This window comes from Ovis aries, chromosome 9, assembly GCF_016772045.2.
Source record: "Ovis aries strain OAR_USU_Benz2616 breed Rambouillet chromosome 9, ARS-UI_Ramb_v3.0, whole genome shotgun sequence".
NCBI lineage: Eukaryota > Metazoa > Chordata > Mammalia > Artiodactyla > Bovidae > Ovis > Ovis aries.
In genome coordinates, this window is record NC_056062.1 from 16,976,250 (window position 1) to 16,995,213 (window position 18,964).

The following is an 18,964-nucleotide window of genomic DNA, read 5'->3' on the forward strand; positions in this document are numbered from 1 at the left end:
ATTTTATGATTAAGTGTGATGACAGCTGTGGGGTTTTGTAGACGCTTACTATATATTTCTTTTTTTAAAATTTTACAATACTGTATTGGTTTTGCCATACATCAACATGAATCTGCCACGGGTGTACACATGTTCCCTATCCTGAACCCCCCTCCCACCTCCCTCCCCATATCATCTCTCTGGGTCATCTCAGTGCACCAGCCCCAAGCATATTGTAACCTGCATCAAACCTAGACTGGCAATTCGTTTCTTATATGATATTGTACATATTTCAATGCCATTCTTCCAAATCATCCCACCCTCTCCCTCTCCCAGAGTCCAAAATACTGTTCTATATATCTGTGTCTCTTTTGCTGTCTTGCATACAGGGTTATTGTTATCATCTTTCTAAATTCCATATATATGTGTTAGTATACTGTATTGGTGTTTTTCTTTCTGGCTTACTTCACTCTGTATAATAGGCTCCAGTTTCATCCACCTCATTAGAACGGATTCAAATGTATTCTTTTTAATGGCTGAGTAATACTCCACTGTGTATATGTACCACAGCTTTCTTATCCATTCATCTGCTGATGGACTTCTATGTCCTGGCTATTATAAACAGTGTTGTGATGAACATTGGGGTACACGTGTCTCTTTCAATTCTGGTTTCCTTGATGTGTATGCCCAGCAGTGGGATTGCTGGGTCATAAGGCAGTTCTATTTCCAGGTTTTTAAGGAATCTCCACACTGTTCTCCATAGTGGCTGTACTAGTTTGCATTCCCACCAACAGGGTTCCCTTTTCTCCACACCCTCTCCAGCATTTATTGCTTGTAGACTTTTGGATTGCAGCCATTCTGACTGGTGTGAAATGGTACCTCATTGTGGTTTTGATTTGCATTTCTCTGATAAGGAGTGATGTTGAGCATCTTTTCATGTGTTTGTTAGCCATCTGTATGTCTTCTTTGGAGAAATGTCTATTTAGTTCTTTGGCCCATTTTTTTATTGGGTCATTTATTTTTCTGGAATTGAGCTGCAGGAGTTGCTTGTATATTTTTGAGATTAGTTGTTTGTCAGTTGCTTCATTTGCTATTATTTTCTCCCATTCTGAAGGCTGTCCTTTCACCTTGCTTATAGTTTCCTTTGTTGTGCAGAAGTTTTAATTTTAATTAGATCCCATTTGCTTATTTTCAATTTTATTTCCAATATTATGGGAGGTGGATCATAGAGGATCCTGCTGTGATTTATGTCAGAGAGTGTTTTGCCTATGTTCTCCTCTAGGAGTTTTATAGTTTCTGGTCTTATGTTTAGATCTTTAATCCATTTTGAGTTTATTTTTGTGTATGGTGTTAGAAAGTGTTCTAGTTTCATTCTTTTGCAAGTGGTTGACCAGTTTTCCCAGCACCACTTGTTAAAGAGATTGTCTTTAATCCATTGTATATTCTTGCCTCCTGTCGAAGATAAGGTGTCCATATGTGTGTGGATTTATCTCTGGGCTTTCTATTTTGTTCCATTGATCTATATTTCTGTCTTTGTGCCAGTACCATACTGTCTTGATGACTGTGGCTTTGTAGTAGAGCCTGAAGTCAGGCAGGTTGATTCCTCTAGTTCCATTCTTCTTTCTCAAGATTGCTTTGGCTATTCGAGGTTTTTTGTATTTCCATACAAATTGTGAAATTATTTGTTCTAGCTCTGTGAAAGATACCATTGGTGGCTTGATAGAGTTTGCATTGAATCTGTAGATTGCTTTGGGTAGTATACTCATTTTCACTATATTGATTCTTCTTATTGATGCTGATTATCATCATGAAAGTTATTAAAATATATAAAATAATTTTATTCCTTCATGAAAATGGTCAGATGATTTTTCTTATCGATACTCTTTTTTAATTGAGGTATGATTGATTAATACTCTTAATCTGGTGAATTACCATGGATTGTCTCTCAAATGCTGAAAACACCCCAACAGTCCTGAGATAAACTTCACTTGGTCATATTTTAGATACTTCTAGATTCATTTTCGGGGAAGGCAATGGCACCCCACTCCAGTACTCTCGCCTGGAAAATCCCATGGACGGAGGAGCCTGGTAGGCTGCAGTCCATGGGGTCGCACAGAGTTGGACATGACTGAAGCGACTTAGCAGCAGCAGCAGATTCATTTTACCAACATGTTTAAATAAATTTTTGCATACATATTCCATTCCTTCCTTCCTGATTTTGCACTCTATATTTCACTTACGGATTTTACAGACTCCACAATACTGTGTTATTTTTGCTTTCTACAGTCATTATGTTTTAATGAAAAATGTACAGAATAAGATTTTTCATATATTTATGTACATATTTATAGGGTCTGATATTCTCTTATTTTTCCCGTAGATCTGAATTTCCATCAAGTGTCTTTTCTATACCTTTTCCACTGTATTTTCTTCACATATTTTTCACAGCTGTGTTAAAGCCCCCATCTGCTAATTCCAACCTCTGAACTACCTATGGGTCTGCTTCGATTCAACGCTGTGCCACCTGATTTGGTTTGGTTTGCTTCTTTATATGGGGTTGGTGTGGGGGGTGGTTCCTAGGTGGCTCAGTGGTAAGGAATCCACCTGGCAATGCAGGGGACATGGGTTCAACTCTTGGGTCAGAAAGATCCTGTGAAGAAGGAAATGGTAACCCAGGGGGCCACAAGGAAATGGTCCAGGGGGCTGTAAGGAGTCGGACATGACTGGGTGACAGTGAACAGAAGTCTGGGTTTGTCATGCTGGACTTGTTTGAGTCATCAGTAGGAACATGAGTTGGTAGACCAAAACAGATCCTTAGAGGTCAGCAAGACAACCCCCCTCACATTTTAGAGTATAGAAAATTGGCTCAGAGAGAACCAGTCCAAGTTTACCCAGGAATTAGCTACAGGGTCAGAACTCCAACTCATCATCTATGTATCTCTTTGCTTTTGAAGCACCTGCCTCCCGGAGCCTAGGTTCCCTCATTATTAAACTAAGGGAGTTGGACTAGGTTAAATAGCCGGTCCCTTCCAGCAACATAATTCTATTTTTTCTTTTCATTGTGCCTGTGAAAGCTTTCAAGGGTGTCAAGGACATGATCCATGTTACATCATCGGAGGACCTTTTCTATTTACGCTTAAAGGTTTGTCAGACCATGTCTAGATCACAATTCCAGGAAAAAAAAAAATAATAGCTTCATGTAAAAAAGTAATAAAAACCAAAAGTAAAACTTTTTTTAAAAAAAATTGATTCTCACCAAATCCAAATGTGTTCTTGTGAAATATTTATTAGGCATTGTCAAGTATAATAAAAACACTATAATTTCCTCCTCCTTCCACCCCTAGATATAACCGCTATAAAAAGTGTGATATACGATTCTCACAACACTAGGGGCTTACATTATATCTATGCTTTATTCCTTCTGCATACGCTCACTGATGTCCTTCTGTGTGCTGGAATACTCTGCTAGATCCCAGGGTAAGGCAACAAGACACACAGTCTCTCCTCTCATGGACTTTATACTCCAGTGATGAAGGCAGACACGAAGTAAGCAAGTGAATCGACAGCAGCATCCCACAGGTAGAGAAGAGGGCAGTTCCTCGGAAGAGGGCTGCTCTGGAGAGGGTGATCAGAACGCGTCTGTCTCTGAAATTGAGATCCAATGATACAAGAGTCAGACGTTATAAAGTGTGGGGTAAGCGTGAGCTGAGAAAAAGCAAAGGCCCTGAGAAAGATCAAGCTAAGTGCATCCAGCCCCCATGCAGAGTGGCTGGAGTGTGGAGGGCAGGGAAGAACAGAGTGAAGCGCAGGGCAGCTGGGGTCCAGGTCACGCAGGGCCTCAGCCAGTGAATTAGGTGTGGTCTAAGTGCGGCACAAAGTCAGTGAGCAATGTTAAGGGAAAAAGTGAAGTTGCTCAGTCATGTCCGACTTTTTGTGACCCCACGGACTACAGCCTACCAGGCTCCTCCCTCCATGGGATTCTCCAGGCAAAAGTACTGGAGTGAGTTGCCATTTCTTTCTCCAGGGAATCTTCCCGACCCAGGGACTGAACCCGCATCTCCCGCATTCCAGGCAGACGCTTTAAACTCTGAGCCATCAGGGAGGCCCCCTGAGTCTAATTCATAACTTAAACGATGGTTAAATATAGACTCACACATAACACATGCTTATACTAAAATAGATACATATCCATTCACACATCCATCTCATTGCAGACGATTCCTTCTTGCTTGAGAAGGACAGGCTTTCTTTGTATGCCCTCGGACACACATTTCAGTCTGTGTCTCTCAGACACCTTTGCTCGGCAGCATCTAGAGGTCACAAATGGCTCTTTTCAACAGCGTTTCTCTTTTAAACCCCTTTGCAGAGAGACGTTCCTTTGTATGAAACGACCATGTGTGTATAAGTTCTGTTTGCTTATTTCAGTTATTAACGACTCACCTATTCAGTTATTCAGCACCCGTTGTTTGAGCCTCCACAGTGCCTAAACCTCTAGATATTCACAGGAATATGAATGAGGGGAGGGTCCTTGCCCTCAAGAAGCAGCGTTTGGGGAAAGGGTGCGCAGTGTATGACCACGTCCTGTTGGGTTTCACGAGGTCTGGAGGGAAGACCACACAGAATAACAGAGGAGCACAGGTTGGGAGGAGTCCAGTCTCAGGATGCTGGGGGTCAGGGGAGCCTTGCAGAGTGGCTAGCTCCCAGAGGGCTCTGAGACGTCGGTAGGAACATGCAGCAGACAGAGCCAGCAAGGGGAAAGCACGGGGCAGGATGCAGCCCCACGTGTGAAAGGCATTGTTATTAATACTTGAGGAGACTTCACAGTGAGGAGAAAAAAAGGACTTGCGCTGGTGGTAAGGACACCTGGGCTCCAACTTGCTTTTTCCTCTAATCCCCATGTCTTCATCACTCAGTCCCTTCCTTTCTCTGTGCCTCAGCCTCTGCATCTCACAGGAGCACTCTGGCTTTCACATCCTGTGGCCTTAAGTAAAAATATGACATAAGCAAGAGCAGTTGGGGGAGGGAGGAGCAGAATCTTTTTCAATTGCTCCCGAGCTCTGAAATGCTGCCAAGTCCTTTTCCCAGCAGACAATACTGAAACAATTAATGGAATGAAAAATACTGATTTCACAGAGGGCATCTTCAGCAAACTAAGGGGAATCATTAAATAATACTGTAGTTAAAGTTTCAAAGTAGCAAGGAGGTAGTTTGGTCTCATGCCCAGCTGATAATTTGATAATCCTCAACAGCGCCACCTCGTGGTCATCCAGCTTGGGCTTTAATGAAGGAAGGTGTCCCTGGTGCTGCTGCTGCTATGTCACTTCAGTCGTGTCCAATTCTGTGCGACCCCATAGATGGCAGCCCACCAGGCTCCCCTGTCCCTGGTGGCTCAGTGGTAAAGAATTCTCCTGCAATGCAAGAGATGCCAGCAATGGAGGACCTGGGGGTTTGATCTCTGAGTGAGGAGGACTCCCTGGAGAAGGGAATGGCAACCCACTTCAGTATTCTTGCCTGGAGAATCCCATGGACAGAGGAGCCTGGGCAATGGAAGGGCAATGGAAGGAGCCCCATTACAGTCCATGGGGTCACCAAAGAGACACGACTTAGAGACCAAACAACAGCAGTGGAGGAAGCCCACCCTCTGCAGGATTTGCTCTAGGTGCCTGCCGCACCCATAGCTTCTGCTGAGACCTTCTCAGGCTGTAGCCCTGAGCTGGGGTGTTCATGATCTTTACAAAGTGACTCCCTACAGTCTGAGTTGAAGCAGCAGGGCAGACCGGGGCAGCGCCCTTCCTTGGGGACATCAAGCTCCAGCCTGGTTGAAGAATTCAAACAAGGGAGAAGGAAACTGGCTGAAATGGGTTCCTTCTTTGAAGAATTTGAAATGGGGATGTAAACAGACAACTGAGGGGAAGAGCAGAGGAACAGACGTTCACCATGCAGGATGCCGTGTTTTCCCTTCCATTACCCAACCCACTTTGCCACTGGGATTGGAAGTGAGTTTGCAACTCTTTCCTAAGATGCAGGGGCACTTAACCAGAAAGATTAATTCTCCCCTCTTCACTGTGTTGACCAGCGTAGGCCAAGAGATCCCTGATTTCTCTCCCAGCCACAGGGAGTGCCTTATGAACTCAGGATTTTACAGGCAATTCTGAGAAACAGGCTCCTTATCTGTGGTTTAAAAATGCAAAACTTGGAACTTGATGACTGCCATTGTCTCCCCACTATGAGACAAGCCAATATGAGAAGAAAGCAGACGCGTAGAGATGAGCAGAACAAAGGAAGCTGCAGAGAACCAGAGGTGGTGCTGTTTGCTAAATCCACTCTCTTTTATTGTCTCGGCCAGTTTGATTTGGAATTTCTGTTACTTATTAAAAATGTATCCCCCAAACAAAAAAGAGAATAAAAACAGTGTGTCCTCTCTAAGACGCCAAGGCAGGATGCATGTACCATCAGAATCCTGCACCCCAAGGTCCCCCTGCGTGGAGCGTGATGATCTGGACCAGACTTTAGTGCTAACTCAGATCTTGGTCATTCCAACCTGCTTGTATTCCAGCTTCTAAGCTGTACCTTTCCTGGTTACCTTACTTCACAACATATATTTGACTCTATCTACCATCCTTGTGTGTGTGCGTGCTTAGTCACTCAGTCATGTCCAACTCTTTGCAACCCCATGGATGGTAACCTGCAGGCTTCCCTGTCTGTGTGGTTTCCCAAGAAAGAATACTAGTGTGGGCTGCCCTTTCCTCCTCCAGGGGATCTTCCTGACCCAGGGATTGAACCCAGGTCTCTTGCACAGTAGGCAGATTCTTTACCGTCTGAGCCACCGGGGAAGACCATCTCCCATCCTTACTCCTGCTTAAAACCTTTTATTTGGGTTTTCAGTGATTTGAGGATACAGAGCCAAATCTCTCCTCTGGCCCATAGGGCCCTGTGTGGTCTGGCACAGAACCTCACTCTTGGGTCTTCTTGACTGATGTCGTCTCCTTCTCAAAGCTCAGGGCTCTGGTCCACCTGAAGCAGACACCCCCTCTCCCTAAGACAGCCCCTCCCCTGTCTCCAGCTCCTGGTGTGTCGGATGATTCTGCCAGTGGGCGTGTTTGGGGAGCCCCGTGAGTACAGACCCCAAATCTGCTTCTGCTCACCATTGCCTTCCGTCTTCAGCAAAGAGGAGGCAGGGCAGAATTAATAGGTACGTGAATGAATTCCTACCACTAACAGAAAGTGTCAGTGCTCACTAAGCCGAATCTCTGCAATTAATCCCTTCCAGCAAGTCAGAACATGATATAGAGTTTCTTGAACCACCAAATCAGGTGTCATGATGTCCCCAGGAGTCTCACGCTATCAGAGTGGGGAGAAGGCACACCTCCTCAGTGGATACAAGCAGGATCAGCTGCTCAGTGATGCCTTGAGAATTGCCGAGGCATGGAGTTACTGCTGTTGTTTCCACTGGATTGAGGAAAAGACTGCGGCTGACACACTCCCCTAGAGTCTAAGAAATATGTCTAATTGATTTCAGGGGTGGCGTGGGGATGGCTTTTATAAAATTCATTGCCAAACCCTTGAAATGTATGGATATTTGAAGTGACAAAGTGTGCCGTGCTTCCCAGGCAGCTCCTACCCCCCGCCTGGATGGATGGAGGTCGCGCTGAGCCATGGGTTGCCTCAGTGGTACCAGCACTGAACTGTGCAGTCAGAACTGAGTTTTAACTCCAGCCTCACCACTTGGGAGCATGAAGCTGACCTGTCCTCTTCTCTCATCTTTTGTAGATGCTGATTTGGATGGCTGGCCGGCTTAGCGTTTGGTTAGCACTCTTCCCTGTGGCTCAGATGGGGAATCCATCTGCAATGCAGGAGAGCTGGGTTCAGTCCCTGGGTTGAGAAGACCCCCTGGAGAAGGAAATGGCAATCCACTCCAGTATCTTGCCTGGAGAATCCCATGGACAGACGAGCCTGGTGGGCTACCGTCCTTGGAGTCGCAGAGAGTCGGACACAGCTGAGTGGCTAACACACACAGATACTTCCCAGATCACAGTGGAAGGTGTCCCTTCATGCGAGATTAGAGCTCAGGCTCTGGATTCAGACTAGTTTGGAGCCCTGACTCTACCTTGTACTTGGGTTAGCAGTCTGAGGCATCATTAAACTCTCAGCTCTTTCCTGGTATATAACAAGGGGTGGGGGTAGGGGGCATGGAATCTGCTGTAGGCCTCAACAAAAAGCAATTAGCAAGACACCCTTCAGTACAGAGCAAGTGTTGAATATATCTGCCCCAGTGCTTTTCCCAGTGAAGTCAAAATCCAGCTCCAGATCTTGTAACCCAGCTCAGAATTCCACATCCTGCACCATGAAGAGGGGCCTGCCTGGGAAACCCACAGGAGGCAACAGCCAAAGGCAGAGGAGCCATGCACATTTCTGACATCGAAAGTCTTGCCAACCAGAGGAGAGGGCCCTGGGATCTGCTGCCCTTGCTTCCTCATGGGCTGAAGGGAGCCCTGGGGTGGGGCCAGGCCCCATTCAGGGGGTCCCATGTCTCCACGGACTGGAAGAAGCCTCAGAGGTGGGGCCAGGCCCCATTCAGGGGGTCCCGTGTCTCCACGGACTGGAGGAAGCCTCAGAGGTGGGGCCAGGCGCCATTCAGGGGGTCCCGTGTCTCCATGGACTGGAGGAAGCCTCAGAGGTGGGGCCAGGCCCCCATTCAGGGGGTCCATGTCTCCATAGACTGGAGGAAGCCTCAGAGGTGGTGCCAGGCCCCATTCAGGGGGTCCCATGTCTCCACAGACTGGAAGAAGCCTCAGAGGTGGGGCCAGGCCCTATTCAGGGGGCTCCAGGTGTCTTCAAGGCAAGCAGCCCAAGACCCGTTTCCTCTCCCTGAAGCTCGGTGGACACCCCGTGGGCTTCTCAGTGTAAATGAGGATGGGCGATGGTATCGTTTAACTCCCATGGCACTGTAAGACGCATAAAGACCAAGACATTTTGTGAGATGGAGAACAGGTTCTTTGCTGAACTGAAACCTAAGCTGCTGAAGCTCAGAGATGGAAAGGATCTTAGAGAGAATTTTGTGCTTTCCTGAGCCAGAGAGGGAAAGGAACTTTTCTGCACAGTGAGTTGGAGGAATGACAGGAAGAAAATGCTCATCCTGGCCCTGAGTTCAGTTATTTTCCATTATTCCACACCATCTTTGCTTGCTCCCTCAGATAAACTATACTGCAGCTCTTTGTGAGAATTAAACATTGGGGAAAACTGCAGAAGCCCTGCAGAGAGAAGACCCCAGCCACTCTGATTGTGTGGCTTGCAGGGGGCAGCAGGGGTGCTGGGGGAGTCAGGAGGGCTGGTCCCCACCCTGCATCTGCCCACCTGCCCCCACCCCCCTGCCACCACTCTGAGACTTTGGGGAAGTTACTCAGCCTTTCTGCATCCTCATCTCTAGGTTGACAGGCATGGATGACATTCTGAGGCATCCATCGATTCTGAAATACCTGTGGCCCAATTCCCCCAAGTGATTACGGACCAAGACAACTGGCTTTCTTCCAAACAGCCCATCCTGGACATAGCAGTAAACACTTGAGAGAGATTTGAGGATAAATTAAAAAAGGACTGAAAGGAGCTTTTAAAAAAAAAAAAAAAAAAAAAGCTGCACCAAGTGAAAGAAGCCAGCCACAAAGAACACATAGCGTTTGCTTCCATTTGTATGAAATGTCCAGGAAGGGAAGATCCACAGACAGAAAGTAGAGCAGCGGTTGTCAGAGTGATTATGCTCAGAGCAGCATGATATCTGAAAGGACTTCCACGTGTGCCATCTGATAGAAGCCGTAGGAAGACGGTGCACGGAAGGATAATCACCGGTGTTTCATCCCCAGAGTACAGAAGTGGCTTGAACGACGACCCACACACCTCGACAGGGGCAGAAGGGGCAGAGGGACCGCTCGGTCCCCCTCTGCGGCTCTCCACAGCCCCTACCCACACCCCCCAGACCCAGAGCACTCATTAATGCTATGAATAAGAGCAACAAATCCTGGACAGATGCAGGTGGTGTCTGCTGTTTCCTCGCGGGGTTCTACGCCGTCTCCAACGCTGCTCACTCAGCACCCCCAGAGACGCTTGACCCACCGGTCACTCTTTGCCCCCATCCCCAGTGCCTTCACCCTGCAGCCCCTCGGTTTTTCTGTTTCCGGCCTGCTGGCGACCAGTGCTCTCAGCCCCCAGACAGGCCAGCTTGCCCTACGACCCCCCCTAGGGATATCTCCATCCCTTGGGGACCCTTCCTGGGCTGTGTCAGGCTCTCTCTCCAAATTCTCCCCTCTCACGATCTCTGGTGGCACCTCTGCGCGTGCTTCCTGAATTTCAACGGCTGCAGGGCCCAGGCCCACGTCAAACTCAACTTCATCAGTATCTCCTCCGCGGGACCATCTCTCGGCCCCGTCCTGGAGGGTGCAGAAACCTCACGTGCAGAGAAAAGGACTGGCTGTATTCCTCAGTCCCGCTTGCCAGCATCCGCATCCAACGTTCAGGCTCATTCTCGTCTCTCTCCCCCACCTCCTCCCCTTCTTCTCTCTCTCTGTCTGCACCTCTCACGGTGTCTGGGTCCTCCTCTGCTCCTTCCTCAGTTATACCCCTTGTCTCCTAATGAGCAACTGCTGTGTGTTTGCTGTCATTCCCTGGAGATGTGGGTATCTTCGGGAAACGTGTCAAGTTGTCTTCTGCGTACGTATTTCGAATGTGTATTAACGATCTCTTGCTGACATTTCACTCAGCACTTTTAAGATGTAGCGTGTCTTAAAAGTGGGGTGCTCCTCTGGTCTGCCGCTTCTAACTGCTCCATGTCCACCTTGCATTCACACAGCTCACTTGTCTGTTCTGCCATTGATGAGCGACTGGGTACCTTCCGACACCTGCTACCGCAAATGGATAGCTGGCCATGTGCCTTCTTATTTCTGAGTATTCCGCCAGCCTCTCCACCCTGAGATGCCGTCGGTGTCCCTTTCCCCACGCCCCCTCCCACATGCCCCATCGTACCCCCTTGCCGTTGTTGTCAGGATAAAAAGTTGTACCTTTCTTTCTATTAGCATTTTTAAATTACTGAGTCTCCATGTTTTCACTAAACATGTTAGTAATTTTGACTTCCCCATCTGTCAGTAGCCCTATTTATAGCCTCAGCTCATATTTGTACTCCGTTTAGTGTCTTTTATATTTCAGGAATTTTACCTTTTATTACTGATATTAATCATGTGTCTGTTTTGGAAGTTGGGGAAAAAATCTTTTCCTGGCCTGTCATTAATTTAACTTTTTTTTTGAATGGGAACTGTTATTGTTCATGCTGTAAGAACCTTTCTTGCTCTCTCGAGGCTGGGGCTTCCAGTAGCACCTGTCCTGTCGCTCTGCTTCCTAGCTGACCACCCCAGTGTCCTGTCTCAGCTCAGCACCACCCGCCCGTCCTCCCCGATGGCCCCTCTCCCCCGCCAGCCCACCTGCACCCCTGCTGGCCGTGCGATCTCCTCTCCCTGCTACCCCGGTGTGTTGCCCACCGGCTCTCACCTACACTGCCCACCGGACCGCTCTCCCTGCCCTGGGCTCCACCTCTCCCCACTCCAGGCTCCCAGCTGCTTCAGTGTAGTAGTGCTAGTCGCTCAGTTGTGTACAGCTCTGTGTGACCCTGTGGACTGTAGCCCTCCAGGCTCCTATGTCCATGGGATTCTCCAGGCAAGAATACTGGAGTGGGTTGCCATGCCCTCCTCCAGGGGATCTTCCCAACCCAGGGATCAAACCTGGGTCTCCTGCATTGCAGGCAGATTCTTTACTGTCCGAGCCACCAGGGAAGCCCCCCAACTGCTTTAGTGCAATTAAAAAAAACCCAAGTTTATCATTACTGCTACTACGACTCGTGGCGCTATGATTTCTGTTGGTCTGGGGCCGACTGGACTCAGTTAAAGGCTCTCATTGGGAGGCAGCCACCCCATTGCAGCCAGACGTGGCTGAGGTGGAGTCTGTCTGGAGGCCCCTCGCTCCTGTATCTGCTGGCTGGGGGTGGTTATCGGCGACAACACCTGCCTGTGGGCTCTCCATGTAGCCTGGGCTTCCTCAAGGCACGATGGCTGAGCTCCAAGAATGAATGGCTCCAGAAAGAGTTAGGGAGAAACTATTTCCTTCCAAGAAAGTCACACGGGTCACTTCTGCCTCACTGTCGTGGCCCAGGCAGTCACCGAGATCCACCTGGTTTCCAGGAGAGGGGACGGACACTGCTCCTGCCTGAGGAGCCATGGGTCACGTGGTCCAGAAAGCATATGGACTTTTGTTATGACCCACATTTGGAAACTACAAGCTGCCTCACCAGGAAGCTGGTTAACTTCTCTGAGCCTTGGCTTCCCCGTCTGTAAAATATGGACACCAGCATAGACGTCACAGGAAGGCTGGCTGAGAGGTTCTTCTCCAATGAAACCTGACTTCTGTTAGTAAATACTGAGCATCTGCTGAGTGAAAGCAGAAATGGATTGAACACGCCTGAGGTTCATGATCTTAACAAGCCCACAATCACTATTAGCTTCAAGTTCCCTGTAGAAAATGACAACATGCAGTGTTCAAAGTCGGCATCACCTTTTGGGAGTGAGCCTTTGTGAAAAACATCAGAGCAGGAAGTTGCCTGCCTGTGTACTTCTCCCCGAGCCACCACTGCTCCCTGTCCTCCCTGTATTCACCCTTGTTCTGAGCTGCTTTCATCCAGATCTGGGCGTATTTCCAGCAATGAACACTCAACTGTTTTCTCTTCAAATATTTCATTTTGGAAGAAATCCATGTTTAATTAAATAAACAGCCTGGTCTGGGGTAAGGAAAAGACAGAATATTCCCATTTTTACTACAAGAAGCCTTATGTATCACTCTTCTTTTTATCTGATTATGCCTCTCATATTCACAAATTTCCACCCATTAATGTCACTATACAACATGTACACATTTTATGAAATACAAGGCTTAATTTTTTTATCCCCTTCCCCTTTCCCCTCTGGTAACCATAAGTGTGTTTTTTATGCCTCTGGGTCCATTTCTGTTTTATATAGAAGTTCATTTGTATCACCAGGGCGTTGAAAAGAGTTGGACATGACTTACCAACTGAACCACAACAACAAATCATTTTCTTTAGATTCCACATGTAAATGATATCATATGGTATTTGTCTTCCTCTATCTGACTTACTAAGTGAAATAAATCACTTACTTAGTGCGTGACTTTTTATTGTGATCATCTCCAGGTCCATCATGTTGCTGCAAATGGCATTAGTTCATTCTTGTTAATGGCCGAGTAATAGTCCAACAAATATATACGTACCACATCTTCTTTATCCACTCATCTGTCGATGGACATTTAGACTGCGTCTATGTCTTGGCTATTGTAATTACTGCTGCTGTGAACAGTATGCAGTGTGAAGCTTGAGGGAGTATGGACTTTGGGGTCAGACAGATAGAAGTGCAGTTTACAGGGATGGAATTTACTTGTTGGCTTTAGACACATCACCTTGCCCACTGTGTCTCATTTTTCTTATCTGGGATGATTAGTTAGTTGTTTTTAGTGCTTAAAATATCAAAATCTATTCCATGAAATATCAGCTCCATGATGCTAATAGATATTCCACATAGAAACCGATACGTTATCAAACATGGTTCAATATTTCTAAGAGCAAACTATTCTTTTAAATTTTATGACTCCTAAAGGGATCTTTCTAGTGACTATTCTAAATCTCCAAGGAAGTACCAGAATATTCAGTTTTTCAATGTCTCTGACACACTGGAAGCATTTTCCACAGAAAACCCTAGAGCTGTACGAACACTCCTAGTACAATGATGGTGTAAGACAGAATACACATTCCAAAATTCTACCTACCATTATCACTACTACTGTTATTGCTAACATAACTATTATTCAGTTATTAATTATTACCTAGCAGCAACAATAATAATGCAAGAGGCCCAAATCTGAAGAAATCCAAGTTACGGTTCAAAAGTTCCGAGTTTTCCAAACAAAATTTTGCCTGTTGGATTTTCCTTGGTGCATCTCCTCTGAATTCTACTGGTTGTAGAACAGACAACTTGAAAAGAGACAAATCCCTCTTCCCCCTTGCTAATTAGTAAGTTGGACTGTTGAGAAGGGACTGCTCCATCACAGCAGAGATGATGCCATTGCTTTTAATTAACCATACAGGGACTTGAATTGATTCAAAAAGAAAGGAAAGTTCTGAACATGCCCACTCACCTGGGTTAAGGACCAAAGAAGTCAAAGAAATAACAGCTGTGGGCATGCATTTCCTACTGAGCTCCTTACATGACAACACATTTATACATACAATCCATGGGGCTACAATGAGTCAGACATGACTGAGCTCCATCACCACCACCATGACTTTGAATATTTATAACTGTCTGTGTTTTCATAACATGGGGCTAATGAGAGCATGGCCAGAGAAAGTGGTACACTCACATAATTCTGCAGTGCCAGCTTTTTGTCTAGTGCCTTCCTGGATTATGCTATTAATTCCTTGGAAAGTGTGAATCACAGTAGTTGCTAGGTGATGAGTGATTTTCCATTATTCACAAATGCATTCTTGTATATAAACAACAGCCTCTGTATGCCAGCATCTGTTTTATTTACTGAGACAAAGGCCCCCACCCCCTGCACTCTGGTTCTAGCCCTCCAGCATCCCTAGGTCTCCAGGATGAATGGAAAACCAGAAAGCACCCAGGCCTTGGGGTCTTTCTTGCCTGCCTTGGGGTCTTTCTTGCCTCTGGGTTCTTGTCTAGACTCTTCCGTGTGTGGGAGTCTGGGCAAGACTCACCATCATTCCTCTTCTCTTTCCTAAGATGAGCTAGACGCCTTCCGATTCCAAGACTGGAAGCCCAATCCATGGCTTCGAGTTAAGGGAAAAATGAAACCCTTGGGTTGGAGGGAGAATACAGGAATATTTACTTTGTCACTGGCCCTAGCTATCTTTTATAACTACTCAGCAGACATTTACTGAGCACTTAGTTACTAGGCCGTGGGCTGGACACTGGAGAAATAGAGCTCATGATCAAATTGGGGAGAAAAACATAACACCCATAAAATAACGCAGTATGCGGTATTCAGTCCTGATGTGGACATGTTACCAAAGAGATTACAAAAGGCAGGGTGGTCGCAGCAGGCCTCACAGAAGTCATTGCTCTGAAGCAGAGTTCTGAAGGTTGAATGTGTATTTGGCAGTTGAGTAGGGATGGGAACTCTGAGTAGAGAGAACAGCACATGAAAAAGTGCTGTGAGACTCAATATAGAAAAGGAAACACACACACACACACATAGTAACTACATATAGTAACATCAACTACAGGCAACCTAGAAAGCCAACTCAAGGGCTTCCCAGGTAACTCAGTGGTAAAGAATCCGCCTGCAATGTAGAAGATACGGGTTCAGTCCCTGGGTTGGGGAAGATCCCCTGCAGAAGGAAATGGCAACTGACTCTGGTATTCTTGCCTAGGAAATCCCATGGACAGAGGAGCCTGGCAGGCTACAGTCCATGGGGTCACAAAAGAGTCAGACACAACTGAGCAACAACAACAACAAAAAGGAAACCAACCCATGACCCGCAGCAGGTCAAACTACTATCTTTAGCAACCAACTCAGGAAGCCAAACAATAACCCCTATAACAATCAGCCCCACATGGCCAGGTCTTGTTTAATAACTGACAGCTTCCCTAATTTTTGCCCCCATTTCCAGCTTAGGGCCCAATGGAATAAAACAATGGCCACCCCTAAACTGTCACACAGGACACCCCACTGGAGGCAGTTAGTCCACTTCCAGCTTCTCCAGGCCAACAGCCTCCAATCAGGGGACATCTGAACTTTTGTGTTTCCTCCACTATAAAGCTTTCCCACTCCTCTGCCTTGATTCTCTGCCAAACGTAAGAGATGGTGGTTGACTCCCTCGCTAAAGCAAGTTCAAAGTAAATAGCCTTGCTTATTTTCATTTGGGAAATCTTCTTTTAATGTCACAGCACAGAAGCATGAAACCATATGTTTTGTGTAAAAACTGAAAATGTGTATTTACTGTAGGTGGTTTTTTGTGTGTGTTTCTGTGAATGTTAATATGCATTGGTTGAGGGGAGGATGATGGCAGATGGGTTTGGAAAACAGGCAAGACCAAAGCCACTTAGACTTTTGTATAATGTATTAGTTAACCATTGCTGTAGAATAATATTACCACAATGTCAGGTGCTTCAAGCAACACACATGTGCTATCTCCATTCATGTGGGTCAGGAGTCCAGGCACCCTTACCTTTAACCAAGGTCTCCTTTGGGACTGGATTGAGGCTGGTGTGGGGAAGGTTCTGCTCCTGGCCCACATGGCTGCTGGCAGCATGCAGTTTCTTGTGGCCTGTTAGTCTGAGGACCTCAGTTTCTTCCTAATTATTGGCTGGAGGTCACTGGAGGAGGCAAGGTAATGGTCCCCCAAAGATGTCCATGACTTCATAACCAAAATCTTGAATATATGCCCTTACATGGATAAAGAGACTTTGCACATGTGATGATAGCTAAGGACCTTGAGATGGAGGTGGGGGTGTTATCCTGGAGTACCCAGGTGGGCCCAGTTTCATCGCATGGATCTTTAGTACCAGGGAACATCTCCTAGTTATAGCCAGAGAGAATCATGAGGACACAAAAGAGATGAGACTGTAGCTGGACTTGAAGATGGAGGAAGAGGCTCATGAGCAGAGGAGGGCAGGTGTCTCCAGGATCTGGAAAAGGCAAAGGACAGATTCTCCCCCAGAACCCCAGGGAGGAACCCAGCTCCTGATCTGTGCACTGCACAAAGGTCCCCCCAGCCTGAGCCTGTAGCTGTAGCTGTCATCCTCCTGGCCTCTGAGAGCTGAAGGAGCCTTGCCTCGATTGATCTCTGTATTTGTTTCAAAAGCACCTGGGATTTGACAGAGATGTTTGCAGCTGGACTTTAAGAGGTATGTGGTGGTCAACTGCCCTGAACTGACTCTGACTTGACCACAGGAAGAAGCCTGCACAGAAGAGATCTGGAGGTGTCCGAAAGCACCTAGAACAGAGCTTTCCCCATCTCCTCCCACCCTGTGTCACTGCAAAGCCCATGAACAATTCCAGGGAATAAAAACTTAGTCTTGGTGATATAATAAAATCTAACCTTTTCTTTTCCTTTGTGCTTGGTCTAGTTTCACTGGCTCACAGGGGGGCCACGTGCAGAGGCCTTGCACCCAGTGCTCTAGTCCAGAGTTCCTGATGAAAGATGGCTGCACCCACACTTCAGCTCTCCGGCCGTGTGTAAGATGCTGCGCATGACACCACCTTAACCAAGATGGCGGCGGCGGCCCCGTGTGCAGAGGTGCCGCACACGACAATCAGGCCAAGATGGCGGCGGCGGCGGGCCGTGTGCAGAGACGCCACACCTGGGCCTGCAATCTGGGACATCAGGATTCTACTCACCCTCCAGGGCCCAATTCAAATGGCACCTCCTCCACGGAGTCTTCTCTGGAATTCGCCTTAAGAAGGAGTCACTTCTTCCTCTGTATTTCCTGAGGAAGAAAGCCAATCCTTATGGGAAAATGAAGACATGGAAATGAATGAAGACCAACTCCCTGGTATGGAGACACTTCTAAAAGCTCACCTTGATCTTGCCCTTCTGTTCCCTCTCTTGCCCCAGGTAAAATAATAAAAATGCAAAAATACCATTTTCTTTTGGGGGTTTGCTCCTTTAAAAAGCAGCTGGTAAACAGTAAACCTCATTACACAACACACATTCCAATTAGAAGCTCAGGGCCCAGGAATGGAAGGATGGGTCCACCCCCTGCCATTGTGAACAAGAATCTCGCTACTTACTCTTTCTAGCCCTGCAAATGGACTTGTGGGTTGGTATTCAAAAGGAAAAAAATAAAGTCAGTTTAAATTTGCAGTGATTTATGTCTTGCCAGGTAAGTTATTTAAAATTGCTCAAGAGTAACCCTAGGGCAAGTAATTATAAAATCAGAAAGGTTATAGCTATATATCTATAGCTACACATCTATATGACAGTATCTCCTTATAGACAACAAATACCGATATAACAGAAAATTCAAGAATTTGTTGTAACCAGATCTGGTGTTTATAATTAAATTAATTATAGTAGTTATAATTACTTCTATCATTTTCCAGATTGATGATATCAGTCAGGCTTTTTGAACCTAAATGCTGTCATCCTGTAGAATGGTGGTGGTTTAGTCACCAAGTCATGTCTGACTCTTGTGGCCCCATAGACTGTAGCCCCCAGGCTCCTGCATCCATGGGATTTTCCAGGCAAGAATACTGGAGTGGCTTGCCATTTCCTTCTTCAGGGGATCTTCCTGACCCGGGGATTGAACCCAGGTCTCCTGCACTACAGGCAGATTCTTACCCACTAAGCTTTTAGGACAATTTTAGGACACAGTTTTACGCAAGCAGTGAGTTCCCTTCCTTCCCTCTCCCTCTGACAACAGCATGTATTCTCCCTCTTGGCTGAGCATTGCCAGCATTTGCTGGTCTGTCCCAAGACTGCTCTCTCAACCTTTCAACTCCAAAGAGTTAAACTCTATCAAAGTGAAAGTGTTAGTCATTCAGTCATGTCTGACTCTTTGTGACCCCATGAACTGTAGCCCACCAGGCTCCTCTGTCCATGAACTTCTCCAGGCAAGAATACCGGACTGGGTTGCCATTCCCTTCCCCAGGAGATCTTCCCAACCCCACGATGGAAATCAGGTCTCCTGTATTGCAGGCAGATTCTAAACTCTATCAACGCCTTTCTCAAATATTTTTCTGTTCGTGTGTCCACGTCTCTGCTCCGTACTGGAACGCCTTTTCCAGTCACAAGCCTTACAAACGGTCCCCATCTTCCCAGACCTGGATCAGAGCTCATCCCTGCCCCGGAGCAGCCCTCAGCCCCTGCTGCTCTGGGCCCAGGGAGCCTGGCCAGCTGTCACAGAGCTTTGACATTGGG